Genomic DNA, 8568 nt, shown 5'->3' with positions numbered 1-8568 from the left:
AAAAGTACAAGACCAAGTATGTCTATTGGCTCACCTCTATATTCTTGTTTACTTTCTCAAAGAACTCAAAAAGATTGGTGAAACAGGACTTCTCTTTGGAGAAGCCATGCTGATTTTCTCTTAACAGGATTTATTCCTCTGTGTGCCTAATAATTCTGTCTTTGATTTGTCTCTGCTAATTTGCCTGGGACAGATGTTAAGCTAACTAGCCTGTAGCTTCCTGGTTCCCCTCTTAAAAATCGATGGTACATTTGCTACTCTCCAGTCTCCTGGTACACCAGCTGAATTTAGTGATACCTATAAAGGTTAGTAAGCTCAATAATCTTATATTTGAATTTCCTAAGAGCTCAAATCAGGGAACCAAGGCACAACAAGGACAAGTTGTACAAGGCTACCTACAGAAAGCCACTTACCAGTTTTCTGCCAACTAGGCTGCATCGACAGCTAGAGTTTGATACAGCCTTTTATCTAATAATTTACAGTACAGTTGATTCGGGGATGCTCTGCAAGCATACATCTACTTTACAAAATCTTATAATTATAGACTATGCACATTTGTTCAGTCTCACACCCCTGTCCAATACACTTGCCTCTACTTGTACAGTAACAAAGAAATCCTCTATTGCTGCCTAAACTACCTGGAGGTAACACTAACAGGAGTTCAAGAAACATCTTAGTCACTTGTTGCTTAATATAGAAGAAAATGGCAGGATAAAACACACACAAAATAACCATTACTAATAACAACAAAAAAGTCAATGCCACATTCTCAAAGAATCTGCAGAGACAAATCTGAATATGGAAACAAATTGTTCAGTCGTCTTAATGGTACTGTCCATGTGTTAGCCTTTCCCAGAACATCCATTAAGCAACAGATAATCACTTGAACTTTTTGTATGCAACTGGTTTATAACAAGTCAGGCCACTGGGCCTTCTTGGACTGTATTGTCAACTCTTGATTTTTGAAGAGTCAAGAGTTGACAATACTGTCCTAGAAGGCCCACTAGTTCCAGTCCAACTACCCAAGATTATTTAGCCAAAGATACTGAAGAATGAAACCTAGGACTTTCTGATTGCAGAGAATGTACTGCACATATGAGCTATGGGCATTGAGTATCATCTCCCACTACCCGCCTTCTTGCAAATTATATTTGCACTCTGAGTAGTCTTTGTAAACTATTTGAATGAGCTTACAGGGTATATAGAAGGAGGGGAAAGAGCATGAGAACCTGTCTTCAGTAAAATACCTACTTGTGTTACAAAATGATATCAGATCATTCCACACATTTTATCCACTTGAGAATGTATTACCCTTTATCAAATGAGTACAAAATGGTAACGCCTGCAAAGACTACTGATCCTTTACCTATAATTAATATGTTCTCCTTTAAGAACAACCCTGCTGTGCCCAAAGGCTAGTTCAGCTTACTTCATTGTTTGGTAGTAGACTTGGAAGCACGTTTGCCCATCCTGGCTTAACACTGCGACCTCGATCAGGAACCTGGGAGTGATTCTGGATGCCACCCTGTCAATGAAGGCCCAGATCACCAGGGTAGCCCGCACAGCATTTTTCTATCTGTACAAAGCAAGGCTACTAGCACCCTATCTGTCCTCAGGCTGCTTGGCCACAGTGATTTATGCAACAGTCAGCTCTAGGCTAGATTTCTGTAACTCGCTCTATGCGGGCCTACCTTTTCTTTGACCAAGAAATTGCAGCTGATAAAGAATGCAGCTGCTAGGGTCCTCACAGGTACCTCATTAAAGGGCCATATCCAGCCTGTGCTGAGGCAGCTGCACGGGTTGCAGTATGCAGCCTGGATCAAGTTCAAGGTTTTGGTATGAACCTTTAAGGCTATCTGTGGTCTGGGCCCCATTTATCTGAGGGACTGCCTAACTCCTTATGCCCCTCGCAGGGCACTCTGCTCTGTGAGTGCGAATTTATTTGCAATCCCTGGCCTCAGAGAGGCTCACCTGGCCTCCATTTCAGTCCTGCACGATCTGGTGGAATGAGCTCCCGGGAGAGCCAAGGGCCCTAACAGAGCTGTCACTGTTCTGCAGGTCTGCAAGATGGAGCTCTTCCACCGGGTCTTTGGTTGAGGCCAGGGCAAGGAAGATCGTGGGCCCCTACCCGAATTACCCAGTACAATTGGGCTGCTCCTCACAGGCCTCTGAGGTGGAGCACGGCCTGTTGAGCTGGAGGGGGAGGAGGGATAAGGCTGCTGCCAGTTTTACTGTTGATTTTACTGTTCCATTGTTTTATGTTTAATGATGATATTTATTGTGGGATTTTATGATTGTTACCCACCATGAGCTGCCTCATTCAGGAGTGGTGGGATATAAATCAAATTATATATAAAAATAAAAATAAAATAAGATTATTCGATGTGGAAAGTGAATAAATCACTCAAGCAAAGATGAATCCTATACATGGTCAGAAAGAAAGATTTAATGAGCTAACTAATACTAAATTCTTAGGGACATATTTCACCTGGAAGCACTGTTTAGGAGGAGTAAAATTACCGGGTACTGCTACAAAGAAGGAATAATTGCGAAGACACTTTGCCTATAAAACGAGCAGTCAACACTACACTCCTTTGCCATGGCATCAGGCAACTTTTACCACAGCATTCCAAGGAAGAGGATGTACATTGTCAGAACTAGCCCTCAGTCTAGATCATGGCAGTGACTCACAGAGTAATCCAATATGCACTCAGAAAAGTAATTAAATCACAGACACATTTATGCAAGCCCCAGTCACCACTATTTGTCATTATAATGCACCACTAGAAAGACATTTAACTTCCTACATTTCACATTATTTTCTCCTATGCTCATGAAATCTCACTGTACATGCCTTTACACCCTGACCAGAGTGAGTTGATTTGAATTCAGACAATTTAGTCAGTGACTTAAAATAACAATTCAGATTGCCAAAGGGGAAAAAAGGACAAATTTTTAAGCCCACTCTCAAATGATAAAAGGGTAAGAGTTGGATCCTGACCTTTCAAGTCAAGTCAAATACCTTTCTTGGCATAAAGTCGGATCCTGACCTTTCAGGGCTTCCCTATTTCCTTAATGTGCTGGGAGTCCCAAGGGTTGTGTGCTCCGGGCACCGAAGCGGCCGTTCCAGCTCAAAGCGGCCAGTGCCAAACAGATTTGCTATGGAGTTCACGGTATCCCCCAAAACATACCAAGGTTCATATTTGTACACATTTGTAAAAGTTCCTGAAAAACTATTTCATAGTAAACTCTTCTGTATTATCAAATGCATGCCAATGGTACTGTTTTGCAGAAATCAGTAGAACTCTCAAAAAAAGACAGCTAGCTCTGTTTGTATTGGTGAGGCAGCCTTAAATGAGCACTCACAAGCATGGCGAGGGATGTGCCACTGCATGGAACCAACATCATCATTTTAAATAAAGCTTCATTCATTCTGAAAGCACTTTGCTCCATTGATATACAGGAGCCACTTCAACAGCTATTGAGATGAAAGGGGTTACGTTTTTTTTAAAGACTAGCATTTTTCATTGAAATGTTGAGACTCAGACCCTTGGCAGGGAGCTGTTTTAAATGTGGTCCCAGTTTGCCACGCCCACCCTAACCACTGTTTTGTAAGGGCAAAGTTTATTTCTTCCTTCTGATCCTTTTCACACACAGTAGCTGCTATCTGACCTGCAATTCCCCCTGTGATAAAAGCAAGCTTCCAAAGACTAATGAATTAAACACCAGTAGTAATAATTTCAAAGAGTTCAGCTATTTTTGCCCCGGTAAGCATTACTGAAATCTGGCCCAGTATAAAAGCTGTGGAAATGAAAAACATTCAATATTCCCCAAAACAGGGATTATGTAGGTATACAGGAAGCTGCCTTATACTGAATTATACTATTGGTTGATCAGTGGCCGTACTGCATACTCAGACTGCCAGCAGGTCTTTCAAAGCACCAATGGATCCTTTTAAACTGGGGATGCTGAGGACTGAACCTGGGCTGTTCTGGATACCAAGCAGATGTTCAACCATGCGCCATGCTCCCCTCCCCATTGTTCTTAAACTATAGCTTCAAACACGTCATGTACGATCTGTTCAATCCAGGGCCAAAAGAAGTAGAAAAAAGAAGGGTTTTTCATTTTAAAAAATCAGTTGAATGGGATCAAAGGCCGGTTAGCCACAGTAGTTAACATGATCAGCTTTCTACCACCATCAGACCTTGTGGCTCTAGGCTCATCACAAGCATGTCTTAGGGAATAAGATACACTGAATTCTGAATCAAAGAAGTATGAAGATCCGCACCCAGAGCTAGCTATCCTCAGACCAAGGACATTATTTGTTAGGCACCTAAAGAATAAGAAGGGGCCTGAGAATCAAAGATGATCTTGCAAGGAAAGACGAAGAGCAAGTTGCACAGGGAAGGTCTGAGGAGGGATGACTTTAAATGCTTTTGGAAGTAAAGGGCAAACAGAGGATTCCAGTCCTAAATATGCAGGACCTACAGAAAATGTGCACATTGGAGACAAAGGTGCCCTGACCTGGATAGGACAATCCCGACAGATCCTGACAGATCTTGGGATCAGCTCTGCATAATATCTGGATGGGAGACCCTTAAGGAATCCCAGGGAAATGACACAAAGGCAGGCAATGGCAAACCACCTCTGAATGCCTCTTGTCTTGAAAACCCTATGGGTGACTTGATGCACTTTCCACCACCACAGGAGAGAATGGTAGAAATATTAACAGGCCTACACAAAGCCACGGACTTAAGTGGAAGAAATGAAAGTAGGAAGAAATCAGATAGAGATGCTTAAAGGCAACCAGAACAGTTCTGCAGGGCCTGCAAAAGGGAGCTCCTTCACCAGGAGGAGACCTGAACCACCACTTCCCAAGAGCCCTCCTCCTGAGCCTCCTTCCTATCGCACCCACCATAATTCTGCCAAACCCACTGGGCTACCAGTAGGAGTTAATTGAATGTTTCCCACATTTTTCTACTGTTCCACGTTGCTTGTTGTTTCACTTCATTATTGTTAACCTAAGTTATCTGTATCATTCTGTTTTATGTGAACAGCCCTGAGCCTTCGGGGATGGCGGTATATAAATATATAATAAATATATTAAAAATATATTTTTTTTCTTTGCTTTTGCTTTGCTTAGCAAAGTTTTGCTTTGATGTCCTTTCCTGTTGGATTAGAAATCTTTTGACATGGATTTCTGCTCTATCATTAACAGCAAAGACTGAAGAAGAAAACGAGATTATATGCATTCAAGCCCAATGTATATTTCTGCAGAACTCCTTTCTGGTGCTTCAGGATCTGCACAATCTGCTGCTCCTACACATATCCAGGTAGTCATAGTTAGAAACATACACAGTGATTATGTTCAGTCAACCCTCAACTCTGCTCTGTTGCTACAACAGCAGCCAGCATCACCAAGTAAATCAAATCCTAAAATTAATCTTTCCAAGAACCAAAACCAACAGCTCTTGTGGGACTGGGACACGTTTTATTTTTAGTAATAATCTGTATAGTAGTGTGTAGCATTGAAAAGGCCCACTAAAATAATCTGCACCGATGTTTTCAAGAGCGGCCTGTAAATATAAGGGAGATGGCAAAAGGCAGCAGCCTAATTAAAGCAAAGCTTTGGAAGTCAAAACCATTACAAGGGGAGAGAAGTATACCTGAATCCTACAACACACATATATAGCCAAGTGTGTGTATATTATATATATATCACAAGTAAATAGTAATAGTAAGAACTATAAAAACAGTCATTAACCTTATCAATAGGAAAACAAGCCATAACACAAACTACCCTCTGGCCAAAAGCAGACCATTAAAAAAAAAAAAGGAAGACGATAGAAAGTCCAGGTAAAAAAAAGTCTGGCTTTATGTCAAATGGGCAATAAAGCAGGTGCCAGGCATATTTCAAGGGGGAGGGCAAACAAAAGCAGAGGAATCACCACTGGAAAAGCTGTATCCTGTGCATGTGTGTTGAGGCCAGGTTTCACCCTTTAGCAGGAGGTCTCCCACTCCTTCTGGCTCTCCCTGCCACTGCTCAGCTGAGTGGAAAATACATTGGGAGAGGGGAGATCAGCATCAGTATGATGTAACTTCTGGCGCAACCTGGAAGTAACATAATTGAATTGGGTCAAGTTTCACCTTTCACCATTTTAAAAAAGCTGTGAGGGCCCAAAATGTGTGGGGGTGATAGACAAGACTTCCCAGTCTCCATGCTGGGGTTGTCAGCCTGAGGATCCCCCAGAATTATATTTTATCTCCAGATTTCAGATATCAGTTTACCGGATGGAAATGGATTGCTTGGAAGATTTACCTTGCTGAAATCCCTTCTTCCCCAGGCTCCATTCCCAAATCTTCAGGAGTTTGCCAAACTGGATCTGGCAATCCTACCTTCCCCTCCCCAAAGGGAATCTGTCAATCCTACCCCACACGCTCCTCAAAACTTTTTTTAACTAGCAGCATCCACAGGTAGAACTGGAGGCTCCCATAATGACTCGTCTGGCCATCAGACAGCTGTTTACACCCTAAGGTAAAGGTATCCCCTGTGCAAGCACCGGGTCATGTCTGACCCTTGGGGTGACGCCCTCTAGCGTTTTCATGGCAGACTCAATACGGGGTGGTTTGCCAGTGCCTTCCCCAGTCATTACCGTTTACCCCCCAGCAAGCTGGGTACTCATTTTACCGACCTCGGAAGGATGGAAGGCTGAGTCAACCTTGAGCCGGCTGCTGGGATTGAACTCCCAGCCTCATGGTCAGAGCTCTCAGACAACATGTCGCTGCCTTACCACTCTGTGCCACAAGAGGCTCTTTTTTACACCCTAGAGATCATAATACTGATTGTTTTTCTTTACAGAGTTCTTGTAAGGATTAACAGATAACAGATTATCGATACCATTAAGAAAAATTAAGTACTCTTTTCTTAAGTGATCTGCTGCAGCCTACTGGGGACTTCAAAATGTTGTTCCTGAGGAAATTGGCCCAGCTTCATATAAGCTGATTGGCACCTTTTCTTCAATACAAAAAAATGTTTGCCATCTCCAGAGAAATATTTGGAGATTTGGGGGTAGAGCCTGGGGAGGCCAGGTATTAATAAGGGCCATACAGCCCTGAGCCATATGGAAGGGTGGTATAAAAATCTAATCTGTAACCGCTCCGCTGTATTAATAAAAGGCTAAGGCCAGTAGGGGTGGGCCGACTCCGTGATGTGCAACGGGACCGATTGGCCCCTTGACCCAGCACTGACAAGTTGCGCCTCCTGACTCGACCTACCCTCCACCCCAACCTTCGCCCCACTGCCGCCATGATGCGGGGACCTACCAGACCTGCTCCCAGCACTCCGTGAAGCCGCCCGCTCGCCGAGGGGACCAGCGGCCAGACGAGGCTTCCCGTGCCTCTGCCCACACAACCGCTGCGACGGGGACCTGCCGGCCCTGCTCCCAGGCCCACCCCCACACAAAAGCCGCACTGACACCGGGAGGCGGCCCAGTCCACAACGCCTGCCTCTGGAGCCGGGCCAATCATCTGGGAGTGCACCCACTGCCAGGGGCTTTCCACGCCCCTGCCCACATGCATGTCGCGATGGTGCCCCACCAGCCCTGCTTCAAAGCCCGGCCCCACAAGGAAGGTGCTTTAACGCCAAGTGGCAGCCCGTCCTGTGAAGTCTATCGCTGAAGCCTGCCTAATCATCAGGGAGTGGCCTGGAGAGGGAGCCGCCAGCCGGGTGAGGATTCCCCTGCCCACACACTCACCGTAACAAGGACCCGGCAGCCCTGCTCCCAGCGCTGCCCCCAGCCCCCCAGCCCTGCGGGGGAGGGGGCCAGTGGGGAGCGTGATGGCACCAGTGGTTACAGTCCTGGGGAGTGCAGCCAGGGGACGGGCTGCCATGGGCACAGCTGCTGCTGAAATACAGCGGCCCCACCCGCACCCAGCCACTCCATTCTAGCCCCCGCTGTGTTTCAGCAACAGCGGGCTTAAATTCTAGTAAATAAATAAAGCCTCCTCCACAGCAGCCATTTTCTCCATGGAAACAGACCTCTGTACTCCAGAGATCAGTTGTAATTCCAGGAGCTCTCTAGGCCTAGGGCTGACAGGTCTCCCTGGGCCATCAGCAGGGGATGGACAGGAGATGGGACTTGGTAAGTAGAGGGACCTCAGTTGAGTACAATGCCATAGAGTCTGTCATTCATAACATCCATTTTCTCCATGTGAATTGATCTCTGCCTATTTATTGATTTGCTTTGTTAACCTTCCCTCTCTGCATCTAGGCTCGGGGCAGTGCACAATACACATTGCTTCAACAATGATAAACTCTTTGCAAGGAACATATTGACTATAAAACTAGTAATAAATAATAAATGCTATCACAATGCTGTGTCTCAGTGTATCTAATTCTGGATGGCATAGAGTACTCAAGGGGGCCGTAGGCTGTAGTTAAGCTGTAATTACAGGGGATCCTAGGAGGAGGTTCCATTTGGAGACGGGCAACAAGCAAAACATTAGTTAGAAGAAGCAGCTCCTCCGTCCAAAAGGAAGTATTTCTTTAAAAGACTGCAGATCTTTCTT

General features: G+C 44.9%; 1 protein-coding gene across 3 annotated transcripts in view; it reads right to left on the bottom strand.

Moving 5' to 3' along the window:
* Nucleotides 1-8568, bottom strand: part of CD151 (CD151 molecule (Raph blood group)) — a 35456-nt gene that overhangs the window by 19639 nt on the left and 7249 nt on the right. The window lies entirely within an intron of this gene.

This window comes from Paroedura picta, chromosome 2 (assembly GCF_049243985.1).
Source record: "Paroedura picta isolate Pp20150507F chromosome 2, Ppicta_v3.0, whole genome shotgun sequence".
Taxonomy (NCBI): domain Eukaryota; kingdom Metazoa; phylum Chordata; class Lepidosauria; order Squamata; family Gekkonidae; genus Paroedura; species Paroedura picta.
Note: the sequence above shows the minus strand (reverse complement) of the source record. Positions and strands in the feature narration are given on the sequence as shown.